The sequence below is a fragment of the Triturus cristatus genome, chromosome 12 (assembly GCF_964204655.1).
Source record: "Triturus cristatus chromosome 12, aTriCri1.1, whole genome shotgun sequence".
Lineage (NCBI taxonomy): Eukaryota > Metazoa > Chordata > Amphibia > Caudata > Salamandridae > Triturus > Triturus cristatus.
The window spans coordinates 288,691,987-288,719,060 of record NC_140595.1 but is presented as its reverse complement, the minus strand read 5'-3'; the positions used below and the strand labels follow the sequence as shown (position 1 = coordinate 288,719,060).

General features: G+C 45.6%; 1 protein-coding gene across 1 annotated transcript in view; it reads right to left on the bottom strand.

Annotated features, from left to right (window-relative positions):
• ADGRG5 (adhesion G protein-coupled receptor G5) overlaps nt 1–27,074 on the bottom strand; it is a 769,418-nt gene that overhangs the window by 414,393 nt on the left and 327,951 nt on the right. The gene's annotated exons all lie outside the window — the stretch shown is intronic.

Below are 27,074 nucleotides of genomic sequence, written 5' to 3'. Positions count from 1 at the left end.
TCCGTGGGCATTTATTCATTAAACTGGTTTAAGTCCTATATGTAGCCTTTGAACCAAAACAAATTGTCTAAATTGTAAATAATCCAAATGTACTTAGCTTCATGTTATAAAATATCTCCAAAAATAAATATCTGTGTTTGTTGTAGGAAAAATTGCAAAATAAATTGCTGCTAAACTGCCAAATTTGTGCTGCTAAATTTACTGGTTCATGCTGCAATATCCTGGAGGAGTCTGATTATCCTATTCAATCCAACTAACAGACTCATGTCCATGACTCAAATTCACTAATGTTTCCCTATACTAACCCACCACTAATTCGTTTTGGGTTCCTGTGTAGCGTGCTACTTGCCAAATAGCCCTCCGACCCCCCGTCAGGGAGAGTAAGCGCTATATAAATTCAATTGCAATTATAATTTTAGGTGAAACCACACAGTGGTTTTCCATCAGTTATTTTTGTAGTTTTACCAGGCTTAGGGAGGTTTGGTGAAGCTTTTTTGTTTTTTAGAGCAGCAGGGGTAGACTCTTATACTAGTACAGAGAGGTTGAAGAGTGAGTTGGGAGCGGGTTAAGAGGTAGACAAGAGTCACTCACCAGCATGGAGCAGAGGGAAGACGTTGTCCCAAGCCCTACTGATTTTAAAGGATGCATTCTGTGAAAATTTACTGGCACCTGGGGTCCTGGAATACCTGGGGCAACTCGCACAGTGTGGCGTTCAGCAGAAGGAGGTAGCATCTGTGATGTTTGCCTGCTTACCTCCTCAAACCAAAATTAAACTGAGGGAACCAGGTAAGCAGGATACCCTGGAGGCTTTTGGGGATTCTAAAAGGCCAGTGCCGGAAAGGTCTGCATGGGAGGAGAAATATGTGCAGGTGGCCCCAGCAGTGATCTGCATATGCAGAAGCCTGCACTGTGGGGTTAAAACTGTACACTTGTCTGCGGTGACAACAGCGGAATGCCAGTGGGGCAATAGATTTGGCACAACGCACCATCCTGAATCACGAAACATCCAACGATGGATGGTTTACATTGCGGGGGTAGGTCCTGGGAGGCAAGAGAGAGATAGATAGTGCGTCAGCAGGCTCACAAGCAAGAACAGCATCGGCGCTTATCGCTGCAATGCGGAATGGGAGCACTAGGGGGAGCACGAGGATGAATGTATGTCCCCTGAGGAGAGCAGGGAGGAAGAGTTTTTTTGTGTTACAAAGTAAAAGGAGGAGTCAAGATCATTCAAGGTATATTGCAATAGGGCAATGGAGGAAGCACAAGGATTTTATGCAGTGGGTCCCAAGACGCAGGGGCACAGGCAGTTAGAGAAGGGAGTGCAGGGAGATGGGTGTGGGTGCCCAACCACTAAAGTAGCGAGTGATCCCAACACACTGGCTTTCTCTGGTACCCCGACAGATGTTTATGCCAGACCGACAACAGTACCCAGGAGAGCATGGTGTGGCCCACATATTCCAGGAGAAAGCAATGGCACATTAAAAAAGGGCTGACTGGAAGTCAGCAGGGGACTGGACAGGAGAATGTGTGGGAAGGTCTTGGGTGGACTTCCCATTTCCAAGAAACTTGAAGTCTGGTGATGATTGGGCTGATGGTTTCGTTGAAATGGCGAGTTCTCCGGGATTAGTGGTGTTGGTAGAGAAGAGTAGATAGCGGACATATCGGTGTTCAATTTTTGAAGAAGATATGAGGAATTGAAGAAAGGAGAGGTTGGGGACGAAGAGGAGAAGGGTAAAAATGGGACTGAATGGCAATGATGGTCCGAGATTTTTACATACAGGCGGCCTAAAGGCCAGGGTATGGAGGTAGAAATTGGTAGCTTCCAGGACACAGTGCAAGAGTGGTTGAATGGAGAGAGGAAGGTGAAAGTGCTAGAGGCTCGACCACTGGCAGGGCGGCAGGCTGCATTTCAGGCCCTGACGCCAGGTAAGAGGTTTGATGCCGGCATAAGGTTTTTCAAAAGCCTTGGAGGGAAGTGACAGTGAGGACAGTGAGGACAACGGAAAGGTCCAGCTGCATGAAGCTAAATATGTGACAGATCAAGGTGTGGGTACAGACAAGGTGCCGTAGAAGATCATGGTTCACGGTGCCAGCGAGGTTTAGACTGGGGAGAAAGGTAAATCAGGTGAGAAGGACAAAGAGTTGCAGGGAGAGACAGTGTCAAAGGGGGGCAAATGAATTAAGAAAGAGAAGGGGGTAAAGGAGATGGTGGCTAAAGGGGAGAGTAAGGAGTTGAAGGTGCCTTATATTGGTTTTACCAACGTTTGGGGGCGTATCTGTTGGCAGCCATGAAAGAATGGATATGGAAAGAGAAGTACTTGGAAATGTTTGAGTAACTGTATAGGGAAGTGCAGCCAAGGAGGATCTAAGGAGGAGAAGTATGATTTGGCCAAGAGGCCCAGGGTACCGGTAACTATAGAGAAGTGGACGGCAGCATTTCTCATGTATACAAGTGTACACTGTAAGAAATTTCCTGATCAATGAATAGCGCTGTTTAAGTATATGGATATAAGTAGAAAGGCCCAGATAAAGTTTTGGGGAAAAACGTGGGTACCGTATGACAAGGAGTTCGGTGCTTGTGTTTCAGAGGATGCAGAAGGTATGTGGGGGAACTTGACAATGACTTGTGGCTACACACTATAGTGCCTATGAGGCTGGCGCCAATATGGCCAGCGGACCTCTGGTGGCCTATGCAGCCTTTCAGGGCCATTTCCCCAGGGATGGGTGAGTCGACAGGGAGAGAACAGCTGGGGTAAGGGGGTGCATGTTGGACCTTCAGTCAAGGTTTCTCTAACAGGGTGTTTTGTAAATTTTGCTATGAATGCTCAAAATGGGGATTGCAGTCCCCACTCATACATTAAGGGGTACAGGTGCAATAAGCAGTTAACTGGTGGCAGCACAATGGCCGGGTGGTGGAGAGGTGCACAAGGACATTTTTAGAAAGGGTAGATACTCCAGTTAAGTGGCACACAATTGAATATTGGTCTCAGTGGTACATGAATGCAGAAGACAGGCGGTTGTTGAAGGTTTCAAGGCTGGGTTTAAGTTGGAGTCTCAAGGGTCAAGGGAAAGAAGATACGTGGAGAAATCAAAAGCTGCAAAGGAACATCGTTAGGTGGTGAGGGAAAAGCTAATGAAGGAAAAGCAGAAAGAGATGATGGTGGGCCCATTTGATGACTGGCCACTTGCAAGGCTGATTGTATCACCCATTCAATTAGTACCAAAAAAGGAGTGGGGGCAATATCGCCTGGTCTAGCACCTAGCTTGGCCAGAGGGCTGCTCAGTGGACGATTTTATTGATGAGGACTTTGCATCTGTGACTTATTTTTCTGTAGATCTTGCTACTGAATTGGTCAGGGAGGTAAGAGTAGGGTCTAGGATGGTAAGAGTGATATAAAAGCAGCATTATGCTTGTTACAAGTTAACCAATAAGATTTCGAGCTATAAGGCATTCAATTTCAGGGTGAATGGTTCATGGACATGGCTTTACCAATGGGATGTTTTGTGCAACGTGCCTTGTTTGAAAAGTTGAACTCTTTCCTACTGTGGCGATTTACTTTTGTGACAGGGCACAAGCTGGTGATCCATTATTTGAGGAATCTTTTTCTTTCTGGGGGCAGCGTTCTCGGAAGAGTGCCAGAGAATGCAGGACAGTTTTAAACCATTGATGGCAGGTGTAGGGGTTCCTTTTGTGGAGGAGAAAACAGTGGGCCTGGCTGTGGTAAATTGCAAGTTTTGTTGGGTCATTTCAATTTTGCATGCAAAACGGTGATGGCCAGCAGGACATTCTATAGAAGAAGCTAGGTTTGGCACTATCGGGTTTATATCTTCCACATCATAGGGTCAGGCTTTTAGGTGGTGTGCTGGCCAATCTAAGGATGTGGAAGACCTATCTGGAACATTTTAAAGGTATCTTGTTGATTGGCCTGGAAGAAGAATTGGGATGGAATATGGACATATTTTCAGGTGCTGCAGGAGGTACTGGTTTCAGCCTGTTTGGCAGTGGGAATTGTGTACAAAAAAGTGTCCGAAAGAATGGAAGTTTGGAGGGCACAGCATTGCTTTTATGGAGCTTCTTTCCACTTGAGGTGGCTTTTGTAATAAGGGGAGAGCAGTTTGCAGACAAAAAAAAATGTTTTTCAATGTGCGCAACATGGCAGTGATGAATATTGTTACTAGACAGTCAGTGAAGGACTTTAAGGTGTGGTAGTGGTTGTAGGATTTCCTTTTTGGTTGGTCGAAACACAACTTTGTTTTTTAGACACAGCATGTTCCCGGGATTTACATTGAAATGGTGGATGCCTTATCTCATTCACAGAGTGGGCTTGCTGTAAGAACAGATGCAGAAATAAGGATGCCACAGGAGTTATGGAAGGTAGACATATGAGAATGACTTGTAGACGTGAAATGAGTTTCTGTAATTGTGAGCATGGAAACGGCGTGGAGGTTGCAATGAGGGTAGAAGAAGGGATGATGTGGTGTAGTTTATCATATCTTTGATTGAGAAAGGTGTGTTGAAAGGGACCATTAAGATCGTTAAGGGTAATTTGGTGGGAGTAGCTTTTTATGGCAATCTATTGTGGGATTACAAGTCCTTGGCATGGGAATACGGGTGCATGATTTTCGAAGGTTTGGTGAGGGAAACGGATAAGGAGGGGAGGTGAGGCCTCCTCTGTCTTGGCATCATTTATGGCACGTGTTGTGTGCTTTGCACAGCTATGCTGGGATGGTCATAAACCAACCATTTCCTGTTTGCAGATGTATTTTGGGGGCTTTCAGTTATCAGACTTATTGGGTACCAGGTTGTATGGAGGAGTAAAGATGGCAGATGTAAGCATCAACAAGCATTTGCAATGCAATCGGTCTTGCCTTTGGGACTTATATGTATTTAGCTATGCAGCACATTAGCCTGGGTGCTGAAACATCTACTGTTCTTGAACACGGAGGGAAATTAAAACTGCGTGACACGCCAGGTATGGGAACACATAGAGAGAAATATTGCCTTTCAGCTGGAAATGGTATAGTCCAAAGCTCAGTTTTTAATATAAAATCAGGGCCTTCGGTGGTCATATCAATGAAAATGCAAGTTTTGAAAAAAATATTATTGTCTACTGGTGCTCATGGAAGACAATTTCTATGGACTGAAATCTAGAGAATGCTAAAGTGATTCTGGTATTTTACTGACCTCTACTGGTCGTTTTCTATCAAGTCAGTTAAATGGAGGCAGTGGAACATAAAAAAAAGTCCCTAAGCGGAAGCAGACAAGTCCTGGAGCTGATCTCCAGAACCCACAAAGTACATACATTTATAAGTGTATACTAAAGTATATACAAGAGATCTCGAATGCTCGACCTAAAAAAGAGGGACTGTAGTTTAAGGTGGAGAGGTCTAAATCTGATCAAAGGGCAAAGGAGGAGAGAGTTTGTCTGAGAGCTTATCTGGTTTCCAAATTGTGCCTGCTGTATTGATGGAAGAGGTTTTTGGATGAAGAATGTGCAAAGGGCATGTGGGTATTTACTCATGAGGATGGGTCGCGAGTGACGACGTTTCAGTTGTGTAGAATGCTGCAGAGAGCCTTGAGGAAATTGGGATTGAAGGGAGAGGATCATGATATTCGCTCCTTTGTAGTAGGTGGCAACTGAGCTGAAAAAATACGGGTGGTCTGCAGGGCAAATAAACGGACTGGGAAGACGGTCCATGGAGTGCTACAGGAATTAAGTGTGCAGCGAGTTGCAAGAATGTTAAGAGTTGTTAATTGTTGTTTGTTCATTAATTTAAGGTTCAGTTTTGGGCCCAGCAAAGGGCGACATTTAGGTTTCAATATAATACCACTAGTTCGTGAACTTGGCAGAGTCAGGCAGCGACAAGGCGCCATGGGAAGCAGTTAGGTTTGAATAAATTTGAAGACAAAGGCTAAGTGTTTTGGAAAGTGTGGCATGAAATGGCACGAATTGGTACCGACTGTAAATGATTTGTTGGGTAAAGATGTTTGTCCTGACATGTTGGTGTACCTTTAGGTGAAAACAGTTTGTTTCGCATAAAAGGTTTATTTCTGATTTAAGCTATAAAGAGATATTTTAGAGAGGTGAAAGTGAAATGATGGGCACATATGTGCTGTGGACTGAGCTGATACCTAGGAGGGAGTGGAGAGGGCCAGATAAGCCTGCGGCCATTGATAAAGCACGGAGGAAGAAAGATTTGAGGGATGAAGAGGCTTTGTAGGGAAAAATGGTGTGGCAGAGTTTCACCTGGATATCAAGTTTGAGGTGGTGGGCTTCTTTCGGAACTATGGTGTTCATTTGTCTGTGATGGGGATGGAACTTGATTAAATGTAATTGAGGGAGGCAACAGCAGGAGCAATTGGGAAGAAGTTTTGAAAAGTACATGTTGAACATTTGGAGGGAGCAAAAACCAAAGGAAATGATGGACGGAGTGTTGAACATTGCAAGCGCTCACCCCCAGTCAACTGATCTGGGTTTAATCCATCACCGTTCTTTAGCCCACTCTGCCACCCCTGTTCAGACATGGGCATATGCAAATCAGTCTGACCCTGTGCCTCATGGGAACAGTCCAGCCGGAACTGCCAAGCCATGTCTTCCCTGGACCGGAAACAAGCTTCCTAGGACCGATTTCTGGCATTTCAGCCGTCTTCAGCCAGGCTTGCTTGAATCCAGTGGCAAAGTGAGCAAGGGACTCACGTCTGAGCATACCCTGCCAACTTATGGCGTACAAAGCAAAAACCAAAGGAAATGATGGACGGAGTGTTGAACATTGCAAGCACTCACCCCCAGTCAACTGATCTGGGTTTAATCCATCACTGTTCTTTAGCCCACTCTGCCACCCCAGTTCAGACATGGCCATATGCAAATCAGTCTGACCCTGTGCCTCATGGGAACAGTCCAGCCCAAACTGCCAAGCCATGTCTTCCCTGGACCGGAAATAAGCTTCCTAGGACCGGTTTCTGGCATTTCAGCCGTCTTCAGCCAGGCTTGCTTGAATCCAGTGGCAAAGTGAGCAAGGGACTCACGTCTGAGCATACCTTGCCAACTTATGGCGAACAAAGCAAAAACCAAAGGAAATGATGGACGGAGTGTTGAACATTGCAAGCACTCACCCCCAGTCAACTGATCTGGGTTTAATCCATCACCGTTCTTGAGCCCACTCTGCCACCCCAGTTCAGACATGGCGATATGCAAATCAGTCTGACCCTGTGCCTCATGGGAACAGCCCAGCCCGAACTGCCAAGCCATTTTGGCGGGACCAGAAAAATGCCCACCATGCACGGTGTTTCTGGGTGGGTGTCTTGGCATGGACATCCGCAGGGGGGGAATGTGGGGATTCTTGCCCCCCTGGATCACTTTGGTCACTCACTGGCTGCCTGGCAGAGCCAGGCGGCAGCCTGGTGGATTTACAAAGAAACACTGTCTGCCGCCTACCGTAGTCGTACACCTGGCATAGTTGTACGCTGCACTAGCACTAGTCTAGTAGTACAGGCAGTGCAATTGCAGCAAAAATCGTCTGGGCCGGACCGGGTCATAGCGGGTGGGCACATGGTCCTGGCAGATGGCAGCTACCAATGGCAGCCTACTGACTGTCATTGGTAGCTGAGTGCTAGACTCTCATGACTCTCATTGGTAGTACTGTAGCGCTCGGCTACCAATGGCAGTCTGACTTTAGTCCACCATTGCAGTCCAGCAGCACTGTCATTGGTAGCTGAGTGCTACCAATGGGAGCTGCCTCATGTGTCCAGAATCCTGAGATGGACCAATCAGGGTCCAACCTCCGCTCTGTCACCTGAGTTGCCCGCCCATGGGCTGGCCTCAGCCCTCAGTATAGTGTGCAGGCTCGTGTGTTACTCCTCAGACGGAGAGGTTCAGAGCAAAGAGTAAGAAGCAGTGTGTGTCGTGCGCTGCAGCACCACTCTGCACAACAGTCCCCCGTTCACTCACTGGTTCAGTGGCTCATAGTGCTTTTTGGCCGCTGACTAAACTGCTGTATCCAACCCTGGCTGTATGTCATAGTTTGCTGCCTCAGGCATTTTTTGGGCAGTTTATAAATTATATACTCTGTGCAGCGCTATTGAGGAAAAAACAAGGAGAAGCAGTGAAAAGACAGGGAAAGCAAGCACTCAGAAAAACAGGGGAAAGGAAATAGAAAGCAGTTAAAACGAGGTAAAAGCTGGAGAAAACGCTCAGAAAAATGGAGGGTGATGAATGAAAAAGCAGTACAAATAGCAAGCCAAAAGCAGGAGAAATACTCCGGAAAAACAGGGAGAGTGAAATGAAAAAGCAGTAAAAAAAGAAGCAGAAGAAAGCCCTCAGAAAAATGGGGAGAGGAAAGAAAAGGCAGTAAAAACCATGGCAAAAGCAGGAGAAAGCATTCCAAAAACTAGGGGAGCAGAAGGAGAGAGCAGAGGCAAAGCATGAGAAAGCACTCAGAAAAGTGGGGCGATGAAGAAGAGAACATTTAAAACGGGGCAAAAGCAGTAGAAAGCACTCAGAAAAACAGGGGGAGAGGAAGGAAAATGCAGTAAAAAACAAGGCAAAAGCAGCAGAAAACACCAGGAAAATGGGGGAACGGAAGGAGAGAGCAGAAAAAAACGAGACACGAGCATTAGAAGCACTCAGAAAAATGGATTTGAGGAAGGAGAAAGCAGTAAAAAACTAGGCAAACGCAGGAGAAAGCAGTGGGTTTATATCTTGTGCCACAATGGGAGGTTATATGATTATCTGGTGTTGTGTGGCCATACCTAGAGATTTGGTATTATATCTGGTGTGAACCACAGAAAGGACCGTCCCTAGTTGTGTCTTAAGAGATGCCCAATTTAGTGGGGGCAAATCACAAAAATTGACGGACTGGCATCACACACCACCAGGTGTCATGCTTCATCATCTGCCAGTCCTCGCCCTCTAAAAACCGCGTTTGATAGAGGGCGGGCATACACCTGAAGACAGGGATGCACTTCTAGACTAAGTGGGGGCCCAAACAAAAAAAGGAGTGAGTGAATTTAAAAACCATCATAGTATACCTGAACAATTTTTATTCTATGGGGTTACTATGTGGGATTAAAATATATAAGTGCAGTGAGTGGGGACCTTATCATCCCGTCGCCGCTGTGAATCAGTGATTGTTAATAGGGGGTCAACATGTTTCTGCCTGTATTGTCCACTTGGGTACGTGGCATTCGTCAGGACCTTAAATATTGGGCTCCAATCTTACCACTGGGGGCGTAGGCCTATAGCCAGCTGCCACCTGTTTAGAGAAACCCTATTGGAAAAACCTATTTGCCCCATGGGAGGGGTAGGGGGGACAATATGGATACCATCTAGTGCCAAGGCAAGTGGTGTGGGTTTATACCTAATGCTATGACAAGTGTTTTTTGGGTTCAATCCAGGGCTGGAATGGCTGTAGTGGGCATGGGGCATTTCCACAGTGGGACGGAAGGGTGGGGTCCAGTTTTGGACCAGTGGGGGCTGTTTTTGGTACAGGGGGCTCATTTTATAGCAGTGCTGCAATATCTGCCCTTTGTACCAAAAGCAGCAGTGCTTCCCACTGGCAACGCCCCCTCCACTCACTCGGCGGCTGGTCCGACTTAATTCCCAGGGCCGGTTTGCATTTCCAGTCCGGCCCTGGTGCAATGTGGTGCTGTGAGTGCAATCTAGTGCTGTGACAATTGCTGTGCATGCAGTCTGGTGCTGTGGCAAGTGAAATCTGGTACTAATTATATATTGTGTGTGCATTTGTGTGTATGTGTCAGTGTGTGTAAAGATATACCCACACACATGCACTTTTCCCTTTTAAAGTTTCTATGACGGCATACAGGGCTATATTTAATAAATAGTTCATTGTAGGTGAGCTATTTGAAGTTCACAGATCTCATTTTACCAATATGACTATGCATTGTGCAAGGAAAGCTTGGTTCTCCAGTATTGGGGTGTCTTGCATAGATTCACATGCTTGAATATTCCCCGTCGTCGAAGTGGGAGTCCCACGGTACATAATATAGCAATATAGTAATAACATAAGCCAATTAGGCATAAAAGAAAGTAAAAACCATAGAGTTTTCATGGATAGACAACTTGTCACCTCTATAACATATTACTGTCGTTATGTTCTAGTCCAAATCCAGCCAATCAGGTGTCCGCACCCTCTAGAACCCTCTCCCCAGAGACTCAGGCTGTCAGATTTCCTACCGCACGTCGTGTGAAGGGAGTCTCCCTGAGCTTGCTCAGTTTTTCTACCAAGAAATCCCTCTTCAGACCTTGTGGGAGTTGTGCTAAACTGAGACTTCATTCTGAAGATCCTCACAAGAAATGTATTTATTGTTTATATCCTGAACATCAGGTAAAGGACTGTAAAATTTGTAGAACCTTCTCACAAAAAACTTTAAAAGATAGAGAAGGTCGTCTCCTTCTGTGGCTACAGAAGTTGAAGACCGGAGAATCCTCTTTCAGATGTGGAGAGTGTGTCTTCCATACAAACTGCTCCCTCTTTGAAAAGGTCCAGTGACTCTCAAAAGATTTCTCCTAGACCTAAAGTGGTGAAGAAATATCATGGAGAGAAGACTATTACTCAACCTTCTACTTCAAGAGGGGTGATTTCCCCCCCCCCCCCCCAGGAGTCTCTCTGTATCCTGTACGCCCCCGAGATCTGATTCTCAGGCGTCTAAGACTCCATCGTCGACGAGCTCATCAACGATTCCTCCGTCGACGAGAGCTGCCGTCGTCGCATCTACATCGACGACTTCGGCATCTATGTCTATGAAGCCAACGATGATCATGTCGTCGGCGTCTTCACCGTCGACGTTGGTATCAGTTAAGGTGAGACCCATTTCATCGACGCTGCCTTTAACGTCGTCGTCGACGGCAATCAAGCATAGAAAGAAGCAGACGTCGTTGACGGGTGCTTCGTCGTCGGCGGTGGCTTTGTCGTCGACGGTGGCTTTGTCGTCGACGGTGGCTTTGTCGTCGACGGTGGCTTTGTCGTCGACGGTGGCTTTGTCGTCAACGGTGGCTTTGTCGTCGACGGTGGCTTCGTCGTCGACGGTGGTTCAACCACGAATTTCAGCATCGCCAACAACGGCTACGACTCCAACTCTAGACTTGCTACCACTGGGGGCTACAGGCTCTCTACTTCAGCGACGGCATTCATCTCTGGATACCCTGATGCCACTTAAAACTCCTGTGCAGCCTCCAGAACTGCTTTTTTCATTTGATAATGAGGAATACGAGGATGATAGGTTTCGAGCTGCTCGCAGTCCTTCAGAACTTCTAATTAAATGTCAGGACTCAGATGATGATGAGGAGGACTTGCAACAAGATGATTTTTCAACGTATGACACGCATCCAGTTCAAGAACTTCCTATGGCACAATTGCCTTTAAGTCTTATTTCCAACCTGCAGTACATGCTGGATGATTATAATCACCGTTTTCCACGGTCTGGGCATACTACTCCGACGCCGCAGACACCTCAACAACCTATTTTAAATAGGGAAACTGTAGTCACATCTACATCAGTGACAGGAGATAAAGGTCTTGCGGTTCCTCAAATCATACTGGAAGATATTGTTGAGGAACAGGATGATGACGTTGTCAAAGAGGAGGGTGAGCTGGATGATGCTTCCCTTTTTTCTGATTGGGACAACTATCAGATACAAACACCTTCTCCTGCTGATCCAGCTCCTTTGGATTCTCCACCAGTTGACATTGGTGGTTTTCATTTGCTCATGGAAAGAGCAGCTAAAAGATTTCACCTCCCTATGACAACCAGAGAGGAGGATTGTTTCTTATATGATTTCAAGGATCAACCTCAAAAGCAGGTCCTCTGTATTCCGATCATTGATTTTATTTGGCAAGAGGGCCTTAAATTGATGCAAACTCCTAATTCCATTCCAGCTATCCTTCCTAGGATAGACAAAAAATACAAAGCTCCTCCAAATTCTCCTGCCTGTTTAACTTCGCAGACAAAGCCTGATTCCATTATTACTCAGGCAGCCCAACTCCGATCTAGAAACCCTTCATCTCCTTTGTCGGCTCCTCCAGATCGAGAAGGTCGACGGCTGGATGGTATAGGGAAACATTTTTCCACTGTGGCAGCAGCTACAGTACGAGCGGCCAATTCTTTGGCGATCCTAGGCCGCTACGATCGCCAAATGTGGTCGGACATTTCATATCTCATTAATCTTATTCCTGAAGCATCTAGACCAGAGGCTTTAAAGATTCTCCAAGAGGGAGAAAGAATTTCTTCGGAAATTATAGATTGCGCCATTGATGTGTCCTCTTCTGGCTTCCGTCTTTTGGCTGGTGCAGCAGTCCTTCGGCGTCAGGGCTGGTTACAGGCCACGTCTTTTCGTCAAGAGGTACAAACAAAGATACTGGACATGCCTTACGACGGTGAGTCACTTTTTGACCAGCATATAGATGATGCCCTTCAAGCGATTAAGAAGGACACTGACACAGCTCGTGCTCTGGGATCTCTGCAATTCAAAAAGCAACCTTTTCGAGGCGCAAGAGGTCGTGGTTCCTCTTCTTCCTTTCGAGGCCATTCAAACCAATACAGGCAAGGACAGAGCCGCTACTCCTCTCAAAATCAGCAATCTTATCGGCAGCAACATTCTTCCAACTACAGACAATACAGAGGCAAATCTTCTTATAGAGGAAAGGATTCCTCTAAGAAACAATGACTCTCACTACCCTCAGTCGCGAACTCCTCAAAGACTTGGAGGTCGAATCTCCCGCTTCTCCTCCAAATGGTCACAAATTACTACCGATCAATGGGTTCTCGATATTGTACGCAGGGGACACGCTTTGGAATTTGTAAAGATTCCTCCAAATACTCCACCAAGAGGTCCCCGTCCTGCCCACTTAAAAGAGCTTCTGAGTCAGCTCAATATTTTATTGAGAAAGGGCGCGATCGAAGTGGTGCCAAACCTACAGAGGGGCAGGGGGTTCTCATCAAGGTTCTTCTTCATAAAGAAAAAGTCGGGAGAATGGCGTCCCATTTTGGATCTACGAGCCTTGAACAAGTATATAAAGACACAAACTTTTCGTATGTTGTCCCTTCAAGAAGTACTCCCTTTTCTCTCCCAAGGAGAATTTATGACTACTTTAGATCTCCAAGTCGCTTATTTTCATCTTCCCATATTATCAAGACACAGAAAATTCCTCAGATTCAGGTTGGCCGGAAGAGATTTTCAATTCAAGGTTCTGCCATTCGGCCTTCGTTCTGCTCCCCGAGTATTCACGAAAGTCCTTGCACCGGTGGCAGCTTACCTTCGTCTTCAGGGAGTACAAATCTTTCCCTACTTAGACGACTGCCTTCTGAAAGCAAAGTCTTTCGAACTAGCGTCCATACAAACTCTTTTATGCAGATCCCTCTTCCAATCTCTGGGCCTCACACTGAATATAACAAAATCTCAGTTGCGCCTGGCTCAAAACAGATTGTTCTTGGGAGCCATTCTGGATACCAGTCTAGGGAAAGCTTTTGTGTCGCACGAACGACGACAACGTCTTCGCGATCTAGCGGCTTCTATCCATCAAAAAGAGTTCGTTTCTGTCCGACAGTTGAAATCTTTCCTAGGGATGTTGTCCTCCTGCATTCCTCTAGTCCCTCACTGCCGCCTGAAGATGAGACCTGTCCAGGAAGAACTGGACAAGCAATGGGCTCACGTCTCAGGGACTTTCAACGACCTGCTCAGAGTCACCCATTGTCTAAAAAGAGCTCTTTTATGGTGGACACACGAGGAAAATGTCTCCTCGGGCGTCCTTTTCTAGCGGACACTCCACAATTCACCCTCACCACCGATGCATCTCTTGAGGGGTGGGGCGCCCACTTGCAGGGTTTAACTGTGAAAGGCAAGTGGGCTGTTCATCAGAAGACAAAACACATCAACCTTTTAGAATTACTGGCCATTTTTCTGGCTCTGAAAGCTTTCCAAACCATCGTCTACGGAAGAACGGTGTTGATCCGGACGGACAACACAACGTGCATGCAGTACCTCAACAAGCAAGGGGGTACGTGGTCAGTTTTGTTGTCCCTTCAGGCTCAAAAAATTTGGGATTGGGCGATTCAGCATAGCATCGCATCCTTCTTGCAGCAGTTCATGTTCCGGGAGCGTCAAACAATCTCGCAGATTCCCTAAGCAGATCGTCCACAACCAATCACGAATGGGAATTACACCAACCCATTCTGGATCACATCTTTCAGCTATGGGGTCCCCCAGATCTGGATCTTTTCGCAACTTATCTGAACCGAAAATGCCAGTTCTACGCAAGTTGGCTTCCCCCACCAAGGTCATGCGGGAATGCTGTTTTGATGAACTGGTCCAAAATTTATGCTTACGCTTTTCCACCAATACCTCTAGTCCCCAAGGTTCTACGGAAAATGAGGAAAGAGCCCTGTCAGCTAATCCTTATAGCCCCCCGATGGCCTCGACAAATCTGGTTCACGGAACTGCTGCTCCTGTCTCAGTGCGAACCGATCATGCTTCGTCCTCTTCCGAATCTTTTGACCATGGAACACGGTCAAATTTGTCATCCCGACCCTGCATCTCTACACTTAGCGGCTTGGAACCTGAGCACTTTGAATTTGTGAATTTGGATATCCCTTTAGATTGCAGAGAAGTCTTGGCAAAAGCTAGAGCTCCTTCTACTGTGAAGGCATATAAACTCAAATGGAAACGATTTTGTTTATGGTGCAGTGATGCAAAAATTCATCCTATACATTCCAAGCCAGAACAACTTTTGCCTTTCTTTTTGCACCTAGCGAAATCAGGCCTCTCATACTCTACCCTTAAAGTCTTTCTAGCGGCAATTTCACGATTCCGACAAGATGGCTCTAACTCCCTTTACTCGTCAAGAGTAATTCAACAATTTTTCAAAGGGCTTTTTCGGATGTTTCCTCCGATACGTCGGCCTCCTCCACCTTGGCATCTAAACATTGTATTGGCGCAGCTCATTAAATAACCCTTTGAGCCAATCCATAAGGTCAGTCTCAAATATGTCACTTGGAAGACATCTCTCCTCCTGGCTCTTACATCCTCACGCCGGGTTAGTGACCTGCAAGCATTTACCATTAACCCACCTTTTCTTCAATTTACTAAAGACTCTGTCCTGCTTCGCACCAATCCGGCCTTTATCCCTAAGGTACCATCTGATTTCCACCTCAATGAGCCGGTTGTTTTAAGAACATTTTTTCCAAATCCTCAGACTACTGCAGAAAAGACTCTTCATTCTTTAGAAGTCAAAAGATGTCTCAAATTTTATCTTCAGAAAACCGCTGCTATTCGCAAGAATGACCAACTCTTTGTGGCCTACGGACGGATGCGACAAGGTCATCCGGTCACCAAACAATCTATAGCACGCTGGATATCTTCTACTATTGCCTTTTGCCATCAACAAGCAGGAAAACCTCTTGCTGCTGCTGTTAAAGCGCATTCCACCAGGAAGGTTTCTTCTTCTATGGCGCTATTTGCTGGGGTGCCTCTTCAATCCATCTGTAGAGCGGTAACATGGTCCAGCAGACACACCTTTACGAGACACTACTGTCTGGATGCTGCAGACAACACGGACACAGCCGTGGGACAAACAGTCCTTCGTAATCTTTTTAAATAAGGTGAGCCTCTGATGCTTCCCTCCTCCTGTATACAAGGTACTTTTCTTTATTTATTTATTTATCTATCGCTATATATATATATATATATATATATATATATTTACATGCATATAGTCTTTTGCACTGTATTTGCTATTGCTTTGTTTCTTATGTACCTTGTATTGTTCTAATATCACTGCTCACTACTCTTATTCAAGCATGTGAATCTATGAAAGACACCCTAATACTGGAGAAGAACAAAAGGTACTTACCTGTAAACTGTGGTTCTCCAGTATTGGTGTCTTTCATAGATTCACATGTGACCCACCCACCTCCCCTCAGAGGCTCTATCATGTATTTGACTATTATGTCACTCTTGTGCTACAAAATCTGACAGCCTGCGTCTCTGGGGAGAGGGTTCTAGAGGGTGCGGACACCAGATTGGCTGGATTTGGACTAGAACATAACGACAGTAATATGTTATAGAGGTGACAAGTTGTCTATCCATGAAAACTCTATGGTTTTTACTTTCTTTTATGCCTAATAGGCTTATGTTATTACTATATTGCTATATTATGTACCGTGGGACTCCCACTTCGACGACGGGGAATATTCAAGCATGTGAATCTATGAAAGACACCAATACTGGAGAACCACAGTTTACAGGTAAGTAACTTTTGTTCTTCTCATTGCAGGAGAAATTTAAAAGGATTTTCAACTCCCTGCAGCTCATCTACAACTCACAGTTTATTCCATACAGCATGACTGGTGATGAGTAGAGTATTTAATGTTCCCCATTTCTTTTAAGAAATGTACATCCACATTTTTTTTTTCAAAATTAAGATTGGATTATTTAGAATCTGATATTAAGGAAGCAAGAAAAGAATTTAGTCATGGTGAACCGCACGGCTCATCCTCGGAATCCCCTGCCACAGCCACATCACCGCCCACCTGGGAGACCTGCACTGGCTCCCGGTCAACAAGAGGATCACCTTCAAGCTCCTCACCCTCGCTCACAAAGCACTGCACAACTCCGGACCAGCCAACCTCAACAAACGACTCACCTTTGTCACCCCGAACCGCCCGCTCCGCCAACCTCGCCCTCGCCTCCGTCCCACACATCCACCGAACGACCACTGGCGGCAGATCCTTCTCCCACCTCGCAGCCAAGACATGGAACACCCTCCCCAACCACCTGCGACAGACCCAAGACCACCTGACCTTCAAAAGATTCCTCAAAACCTGGCTATTCGGCCAGTAGCAGCTTTCCCCCTCTCCCCTCCCTAGCGCCTTGAGACCCTCACAGGTGAGTAGTGCGCTCTACAAGTATTTGATTGATTGATTGAACAGGAGGCAAAAGAACCAAGAACAAGCAGTTCTTCAGGTCCAGTTTCAGCTCCAACTGAATGTAGCTATGATGTTGATGCTGCTGTTAATGATATTAGATTGTATTTTAATAACTCCCAAAAAACTAGCAGATGATTCTAAATGCAGGTGCTAATAAATATGTATACCCCACCAGAAAAGTATGACTTCAAGAAGGATTCAGGTGAACCACGCTATTTCTGTCATGTGTGGATTAATCAATATTCACTGTGACTTAGATGCTCTCCACAACTGAAAGATGCGATTTGTTAGTATTGCATAGTTTTTCCACAACCAGTTCATCGTGGGGCACAAAGACTATTCATAACTACGCCTTTCACTAAATATAAATACTTCCATGAAAGTGGACGCAACCATGTTTCATCGTCTTGGCATAAAAATGCATAAGTGGATGCAACTCACTTTTTGGCGATCTGAAAGAAACAGCAAACCAGTATTGTTGGCCAAATAGACAACGCTGTGAAAGAAGAAAATCGGAGAAAGCTATTTCCAATTTTGGCCACTACCTTATTTTGTGGCACACATGACATTGCTTTACATGGGAAAAAAGTTCAACCGGGAATGTGCAATGTCTGTACCATTGTGACATTGAAAAAGGAGATGTGATCCTAAAGAACCATCTGGAAAATGCTCCAGTTAATGCATGTTATACATCAGTTCGAGTTGACAATGAATTGATTATATCATGTGAGGAAACATTAAGAGAAGATCTAGTATCCTTAGTCAATATGTCCAATGGCTTTTCAATCATTGCTGATGAAAGTGTTGACATATTCGGAAAAGAACAAATGTCACTTGGAGTACGTTTTGTAGACACATGTAGCACAGTAGCTGTCATCAGAGAAGAATTCCTTGGATTTGCAACCATAAAAGACTAGGCATCTTTTGGCCTGTTTCCCCTGAGATTTTTGCTTTCTGACCTCACAGTTTTGACTCTGTTCTTGCTGGCTTAGCGTTTCTGCACACTTTTTGCACTGCTGAGCGGTGGTAAAGCGCAGGTGCTCCTGTGGTAAAGTGTGTATGGATTGGTGTTTCCATGATTGGCCTGTCTGATTTGTGTGTGAGTCCCTAGTAGAGTGCACGGCGTGCGCTAAGGCCTGCAAATCAAATGCCGTTGGTGGGCTGCAGTACTGGATTGTGCCACCCACCTGAACGGCCCGTAAAAAGTTAACTTGGGCCTGCCATCGCTGAGACCAGGTGCGGTCCGAGACAGTCATGTCGACCTGGTTAGTGCACACACTGCCGGTCCCTAACCTTCCCTTTTTTTTTACATGTCAGGCACCCCCTAACGTAGGCCCCAGGTACCCCTGCGGGCAGGGTGCAGTGTATGTGAAAGGCCAGACATGCCTTGGTGTGTGTGTGGCATGTCCGGATAGTGAATTACAGCCAATTTCGTTTTTCACTATTGCTAGGCTACCTGTTCCCCATAGGACAGAATGGGAAGTTTTATTTATAACATCTTATAGACCAAACTGGCCCGGGGATTTAGGTAAGGAAAAAAAAGTTTAGTACGCCTGAACTCAGAATCTAAAGATGCATCTTTTTGTGAAGGTGATTTTTACATACTGTGTTTGAAAATACCACTTTTAGAAAGTAGGTATTTTCTTGCTCAGTCATCCCGTGTGCCTCTGCTGGAATGTGAATTGCCTGTCTAGGTTTTGGGTGACAGAAGGCTGGGGAGCAGGAATGGCTCCAGATAGTGTGGGTAGGTCAGGAAAGAGCTGAATAGACTTGGGCTGCGATGGGGAAGAGGGAGGAGATTTTCTTTCACCTCAAAGGGCCTGGTCGGCCTCGGACAATGCTGTCTCCACCTCCTGCCAGGAATTCACACTAGAGAAGGCAGAACTGGTTCTGACCGGGCACAGGCCCTCTCTGCCTAAGAGATCAAAGGATTTTGGGACATAAATACTGGGGCCCAGATCCCTGAACTTTAGAACTCATCTGGATCAAGAAGACTGCCAAGAAGAAGAGCCGGACAAGATGTGAGAAGGAACAACCGCTTTGCTGGGTGCTTTGCTGGACTGACCTGCAGTGGCTGCTTCCGTCTTGGGCAGTGAAAGGCCTTTCTGCGACCTTATTTGTGAGTCTCTCCAAGGGCTTGAGGTAGAGCCTGCCCCCTGTTCACGAAGTCTCAGGAACAGCAAAGATGTCAAGCTCTTCTGCCCGCAGCACTGGGGACTGTGTGTTTTGTGCTGTAACAGAGGGAAACCCCAATCAACGATGTTTACGACGCGGCTGCCGACTCCGTGTCCTGAAGGCACCGCAGAGGGCACAGCCGCAGTGCGGCACCGCAACTTTGGTCTCACCGACGACGCCTGTTGACGCCGCCACCGTGCCGCTGCTTGCACTGTGACCTGTGGGCACCGCACTCCGCACCGCCTCGCTTCACGCCGAAGCTCTGGCACCGCAGAGAGCACTGCCGCAACGCCGCACCGCGACCGCGGTCTCACCGACTACGCCTGTTGACGCTGCCACTGAGCCACTGCTCGCACCACGACCTGTGGGCACCGCACTCCGCAACGCCTTGCTTAACGAGGACGCCTTGGCCTCTCGAACGCAGCCGCTCCACGACGAAAAAGACGCTGCTGCTTGCACTGTGGTTTGAGGGCACCGCTCGTAAGTCACACGAAGCACCACCCTCATCCCACACCGCAGCCTTGGGCCACCGGCACCATCGACTATCGCTCATCAGCCAACGACAGTGATTCAGCAATGACGACGACACTGCTTGCACCATGACCTGCTAGCACCATGACTCGCACCGCCTTCATCTCGCACCGCGACCCTGGTCTCACCGACGACACCATCTGATGCCGCCACCAAGCCGCTGCTCGCACCGCGACCTGGGTGCACCGCACGCCGCACTGCTGCACTTTGCACCATAGCACCCGACGCCTGCCAACGCCAGCGTTCCTGATTCCATCAGAGAGGAGCTCGACCTGCAACGCGAGGGACTTCAAGGTCCCCATCACCCTGCATTTCTCACAGGTACTGTTTGCGGGTCTTCCAGACACCGTAGCTGGCCCGCGACCAGCCACAACTGTTAGATGTGTTGTTCGCGATGCCGTGGTAGCCCCGGACAGAGCTATCGACATCGAGGAACTTTGTTTGAAACTTATTTTAATAACCACAGATTTTTACATATAGTATTGTGGGTTTTTATCGTCTTTGGTCGTGTTTTGAACTATATAAAAATATTGGCTATTTTTCTAACCTGGTGTGGTGTCCTTTTGTAGTGCTTACACTGTATTACTGTTGGTTAGGTGCAAACGCTTTACACACTGCCTCTAAGATAAGCCTGACTGCTCGTGCCAAGCTACCAAGGGGGTGATCAGGGGTTATTTTAGGAGTGTAACGCCCTTATCCTGACTAGGAAGACTGGTCCCTACTTGGACAAAGGTGCAAACCCCTGCCAACTAGAGACTCCCATTTCTAACAGAATGGATGCTATCTCAATTGCAAATATGATTATGGATACATATTCTAAATTTGCATTAAACTTAGAAAAATTCCATGGCCAGGAATATGATGGATGCTCTACAATGGCAAGAGAGTAAGATGGTGTTCAAGCCATAATAAAGAGAAAATATCCTAAAGCTGCTTTTGCTCACTGTGCGGCACATAAACTTAATTGATTATTAGTGACGGAATACAGAATTCTATTGGCACAGTGAAAGCCACCATCAAGTTTTTCCATGAGAGTCCAAAAAGAAGATCTCCTATTGCCAATGTGCCAATGCTTAGTGAAACACAATGGACAACAAAATACAAGAGCATTAGAATTTTTAGCTCAAACTTTGAGGAGATGTTTGAGCAATTCAGCTTCAATGTTCTCAAGCATGGTGAGCATTCTTTTTTGCTTGTCCATAATTTCAAATTACTCATCAAATTGGAATCTGTAAATCAGTCTCTTCAAGCTTTTCTGCTTGATATCCTCAAGGTGTGTAATCACGTGCAAGACCATCTGACTGTGTTCCGTGATCACAGACAAAAATCAGAAGAGCAATTAAAGGAAATATTTTCAGATCTTCAAACAATGGCAGAAAAACTGAACACAGAACTTTGTGTTACGAGAAAGTGTGTCCAGCAGGTATTAAGTTCTAATTTTGGGTCCTCTTCTGTGGAAGAATACTATTGTCAGTCTATCTATGTGTCATACATGGCCTCTATCATCAAATCATTAGAAAGCCTGTTTGGCAATTGAAACAAGAAACATTTCAACCTGTTCTCACTTTACCCAAAACACATGGTAGAAATGACTCTTGAGCAATAGTAATGCCAGATTGCAAACATCAGAGAAATTTAGGATGTTGAAAACCTGGAAGCCGAAACCGTAACATGGTTTGAGAGTTGGTCAACGAAGGATGAGGAGTTCGACAATGGATTTCTGCACTTCCTAATCCACGCAGATTTATTTCCATCAGTCCAGCAAGCAATTCTCATTGCTCTTACACTGCCAGTGATACTTGTGTAGTGGAAAGGTCTTTTAGCACAATGAGAAGGGGGAAAACCTGGTTGAGGTCGTCAATGGCAGCTGACCGATTATCGGGTTTGTGCATGATGAGCATACATCGAGCAAAAGTTGATGAAAGCAAAGAACATCTCATTAAAAAAGTAGTAGATAAGTTGATAAATCTGCATAAGTCCTAACCTGCAACAGTTATCCAGTTTAAGTTTATATGTTTTAGTTCCCAATTCAAATGAGAATTAGTTTTTTTAAGTTAACATATTTATTTTTGTTTATTTTAATATATTTAAGTTAATACATTTTCAAAATAAATACTTTTGTCATATATTTTATTTTTCCGTTTCTGCACATTAACACCAAATGCTGATTCTACATGTTTTTTCAAAGTAATTCAGTTATAGTGCCTTGATCATGTGTCTATGAATAATGTGGTGCATTCAATAGTGGTAACATAAAAACTGATTAGAAATTGATAATCAGACAATGGCAGCATGATCCTTCAATTACGCGTTTGCATAAGGTTTCTGAACCCTTTGCATGCCTGCGCTTCTTATTATTTGACCAGGAGCAGTTACTGCCTGCAGCTCTGGTTTTTTCTTTGCTAATTGATAGAAGGTGTCATATCTTCCAAAGGCCATAAAAGATAAACATGGCTGTGGCACAACAAACCTTTGGCGTGAGGGAACATATGCGGCATGCGTCCCATGGCTCCTCCTGCGCCCAACTGTTTCTTGTGTCCCACCTGGCACACATCAGGTCAGTGGATAGGTGACGTTAAAATGAAGCCCTCCACCTCAAAAATTCTGTCGACGCCCGGGGGGTTGGCAGAGGTTTATTATGAAAATAGTTTAAATTCAAGTTGTGGGGGCCAACCAGCTTGAAAGAGGGTTTGGGGAGTGGCCTAAACGTGATGTTTGGATCAAGGAAAGGAAGTTTAAGATTTGCAATTTAGGAGTTTAATGGAAACTCAGGTGTTAGATATAGGTGAGTTGATTCACCATTGTTTTGGGGGTGTTTGTTGGATTGGTTAATTAGGGGTGGAGGGAAGTGTTGTTAGAGATAATAAGAATGTTTCATGAGGCATGTTGTAGTGATGATGTAGCACAAAATCCAATGTTTTGTCAGGGCCCAGAAGCATGGATTAGCCTGTTCACTCTTCAAATTAATGACATTCATTTTCCACCAGCAGCCATTTTCAAGAAATCATTACATTGCAAAAACTACATTTGCCATGAACAGTTGGGGAAAAAAGAAACAGACAAAGGACATCCAATCTCAATACAGTCCTCAGTATAATGCTCCGTGTAGCCTTCCTATTTCCCTCTTTCTTTGCTGCTCCAGCAGCATTTCATATGAGTGCACTCGTTTTCTTCCTTGTTACCACTGTTGACTTAATTTTTTTCCTTTGCCAGTTTCAGGAACGCGTTGGCTTAATCAGCCGATTGTGGATGTGTTCATTTCTTTGTGACCGCTGGGGCTTCTCACTCCTACGTGGGTCGCGTACGTGGTGCAGTCTTCCGACTGCTAGAGAGCCCGCGCACTTTGAAGTACATGCGCTGGGTGTTTCTGACCCCACCAGCAGCTGGAACACATTAGTTTCACTGTCGTATTGCAGTGAAGTGCTCCGGCGTAAACACGGAGGAATCTTTGTTCATTGCAGCTCAGGTTTAAATGAGCACAGTTTGCTTTTGCCTTTCATTAGAGTTACTGATATTTAGCTCTGCGTGCCTACACCTAAAGTAGATAACACCCTGTGGGGCAAGAACATTCTAATCCTAGGACCTTCCAGGTGTTTTGTCAACCCCATAGACAACAGGGGCATTTGTCCCAACTCCCAATTTCCTTGACATTTCCTAGCGGGCTCAGCCCCACCTCATAGCCCCATATTTGATCTTAGTGGATCCTTTTTTTCGCGCATGAGTGCCATAACGGAATTTGAGAGGACTGGGGATTATAATGGAGGAGGAGGAGGTTACCTACCTTCTAATCGATGACCACTTTTGTGAAGTGATGGATGCGTCCATCTTCAGGGCTGTTTCGCAAGTGGTACCCCGTGGAGAAGACATTACTGGCTCTACAAGCACAATGCCAAAAGCCCCTCAAAGTGAGGGAAGATTCCACTGGCCCACAGGCCCCCTTACCTCCAGTGCAGACAGCTACCCATGCTCAAAGCCAACTCCAGTCTCTCGACAAGCGTAGGTGCACAGACAAATCCAGGGTCGATTTGGATGCTTTCACACCCCTCAAGAAGGTGTTCCTAGATTCCCAATACTTGTGGACCATCAGACACTGGGTCCCTACGGACTGACCAGCGGGATGAGGATGGCTTGCCCAATACCTCGGATGGGGATGGGGACGGCTGTAGACCTTGGCATCCAATGGCCAGTGACCTGGCCAGAACGGACCCTACCACAGATACCATGCAACCTTCAGAAGGGGATTTGTGGACCCTGATGATCTATTACATTCGTGGGCCGCGGACTGGTGCCCTGCACCCAAGGTAGTGGCCTACATGGCAAACCGCCTGTGGAAACCTCTCGATAAGGAGGTGAAGGACTGCCTAAAGTAGAATATCCTCTGCCTTCTTTGGAGGGAAAGGTGGCGGCCACCCCAGAGATAGATCTCAAGATGGACACCTTCAACACAAAATTTGTCCATGACCCCAAAAAGGGCATCAACAGGTCATGGCGTTCATGCTAGGATAAGCTCCTGGACATCGCCAGCACCCTGACGAAAATCATATAGATATGGTGGAGGATGCGAAAGCCTCCAGTTCCCTCATATCTCCTGACTCCTTATCCAGCTGGGCTCCAAGGGCCATTATCTTTCTTGGGAACACAAACTGTGCGATCCCTACAGAGCAGCGTAGATCACTACTGATCAAGATTGACCCCAAGTTGGGGGAGCAATCCACCTCAGAGGCAGGGACAATAGCCCAGGAGACCTAGTTTGGGGACCCGTTTATTCAGGAACTGGGCATATTTGTCAACACCTTCAATTTTTTGGACAAAGCTCAATCCTCTATTCAGAGGATATTCACACCCCATGTTTTTTCCGCAGCCAGTCGAGGTGAGAGGCGCTCGTCCGTCCGTCCCTTCCAGTAAGCCCCCAGCGGTGGCGATTCCTGCTGTGGCCAATGACCAAAGCAAGTTTAGCAATTGTTACCAGACCAAATCCTACCCCATCCGCCGTGGGGGCAGAGGCAGATCCTGAGGTGGCAATTTCAACAATGCACAGGTTGAGAATTCAAGACCTGACAAGCATTCAAATAGGGGGTCGCCTGGCCCTTTTTCAGTCGAACTGAGAAACGCTCTCCTCGGATGCGTGGATCCTTCAGAGAGTGGAGGGTTTCTACATCAAATTTTATGGAGCTCCAATCCAGTTCTGCTTTCCTGGTCCTCTCAGTTTGTTCTCGGGCCAACGGGCCGTGGTGGACCAGGAGGTAGCCAATCTTCTTCAGAAGGGGGCAATAGTGAAGTCTACTATCCTCCCTCGTGAGCTCATCAGCCACCTCTTCCTGGTAGAGAAAAGCAATGGCGGGCAACGCCCGGTTATCAATCTCAGGGAGTTCAAGTCTTGGCTCCTGTACTGTCACTTCAGGATGGAGGTTATCCATCTCTTGAGGGACCTCCTACAGACTTTGGACTGACACTTCTTACAGTTTCAGTGGGGCCCGCAGGTGTTCGAATTTGCCTCCCTTCCATTTGGTTTTTCATCGGCCCTTTGGCGCTTTACCATGCTGAAGAAGCCAGTCGTCGAACACCTGCGGGCTCGTGGTGTGACATTAAACTTCTAACTTGACGACATTCTTCTCATGGACCAGTGCCCACATGTAAAATCAGCATTTGGTGTTAATGTGCAGAAACGGAAAAATAAAATATATGACAAAAGTATTTATTTTGAAAATGTATTAACTTAAATATATTAAAATAAACAAAAATAAATATGTTAACTTAAAAAAAAAAATCTCATTTGAATTGGGAAATAAAACATATAAACTTAAACTGGATAACTGTTGCAGGTTAGGACTTATGCAGATTTATCAACTTATCAACTACTTTTTTAAAGAGATGTTGTTAAATAGTATCCACACGCAAGTAGTAATTAGGTGATGTTTATTATCAGCACGGCATAACATCCCAAGCAGTCAAGCACCAGATGGAAACTGTCTATCTTGGAATCTCTTGCTCCAGAAGCTCCACATGGAACCCTGGGGCTCACATAAATACAAATACATGTTGCATGCCTTAAAGTGGACATGCATAGTAAAATACAATATTATGGAAATGTAACACATCCCCCTTATTAAATAAACAGACAATAAAATGAGCTATACTAAACATAATCACTGAGCGATCTAGGTGCTGTTCTAATACGCACATCACTTTTAACTCTGGAAGCAACCGATTCATCCATTTGTGCTCTATGTAATTTACTATCATCATCAACCCCATTGGTGTACCTGTTTTCATTACTGCCATATTGCATTGGACACCTCGCTACCCTCCTGGAGTTCCACACTTTACCATCCTGGGTGATTACACTATTCTTGAACACTTTTTTAATTTGTATGGGTCTGCCAAATTTACTAGCACCTTTATTGATTAAAGTGGGTCTTAAGATCCTAATCCAATCACCCACCCTCCAATTGTGTGCTTTAGTTTTCCATTTGTTGTCATACCACAATTTGGTCTTTCCTTGTTTCTGTTCAATTCTATTAGCAATCTCTTGTACATCATCTTTGTGCTCCAACACTTCCTTACATTTAACTTTAAACCACCAAGGGCACACTTCCGAAGCCGGGTCTCTACCTTTCAATAACCTGAAAGGACTGATCTCAGTGGTTGAATGTGGAGTAATCCGATATACCCAAAGTCTTTCTCTAAGTGCACTCAACCAATCTCCCTTTAGTTTTAAGGATTCCATCACAAAAAATTTTAACACACGATTGAATCGTTCAACTTGACCATTCTCGTGGGGTTCATATAGAGAGGTGCAAATATGTTGAATAGAACAACTTTTAAGAAAATTCTCCATCTCACCCGAAACCAGCTGTACACCGTTATCTGAGACCAGAGTAGAAGGACACCCTTCCCGTGAGAACCTCCTTGAAGAAATTAATCACTGCACTAGTGGTTGCCTTTGCAACAAATTTGACTTCAGGCCATTTAGAATGGTAGTCGATCATGACCAAGGCAAAACGTGAACTTTCAGGCAACATGTAGAAAGGACCTGAAATATCAAAAGCAACCTTCCTCCACGGTTCCTTTGGCCATTTAACAGTTTTTAAAGGAGGAATATTGACTTTCAACATCTTGTCATTGGAACAACAATCACTGCACTCCCTCACAGTACGATCAACAAACCTGTCCATACCTGGCCACCAAAAATACGATCTTAAAAGAAGCTTCATAGCAGAGATGCCCGGGTGCGTCTTGTGTGCTAATTTGAGTATCATCTCTTGAATGCCCTGTGGAGGAATACATTTCCCTGCTCTGAAAATAAAATCTCCATCACAAAACAATTCATCAGATACCATGAAGAACGGCAAAAGTTCTGAATTTATATGATCCTTCCTGGGCCATCCTTCCATTACATACTTCTTAAGAGAAACCCATTTATCATCCC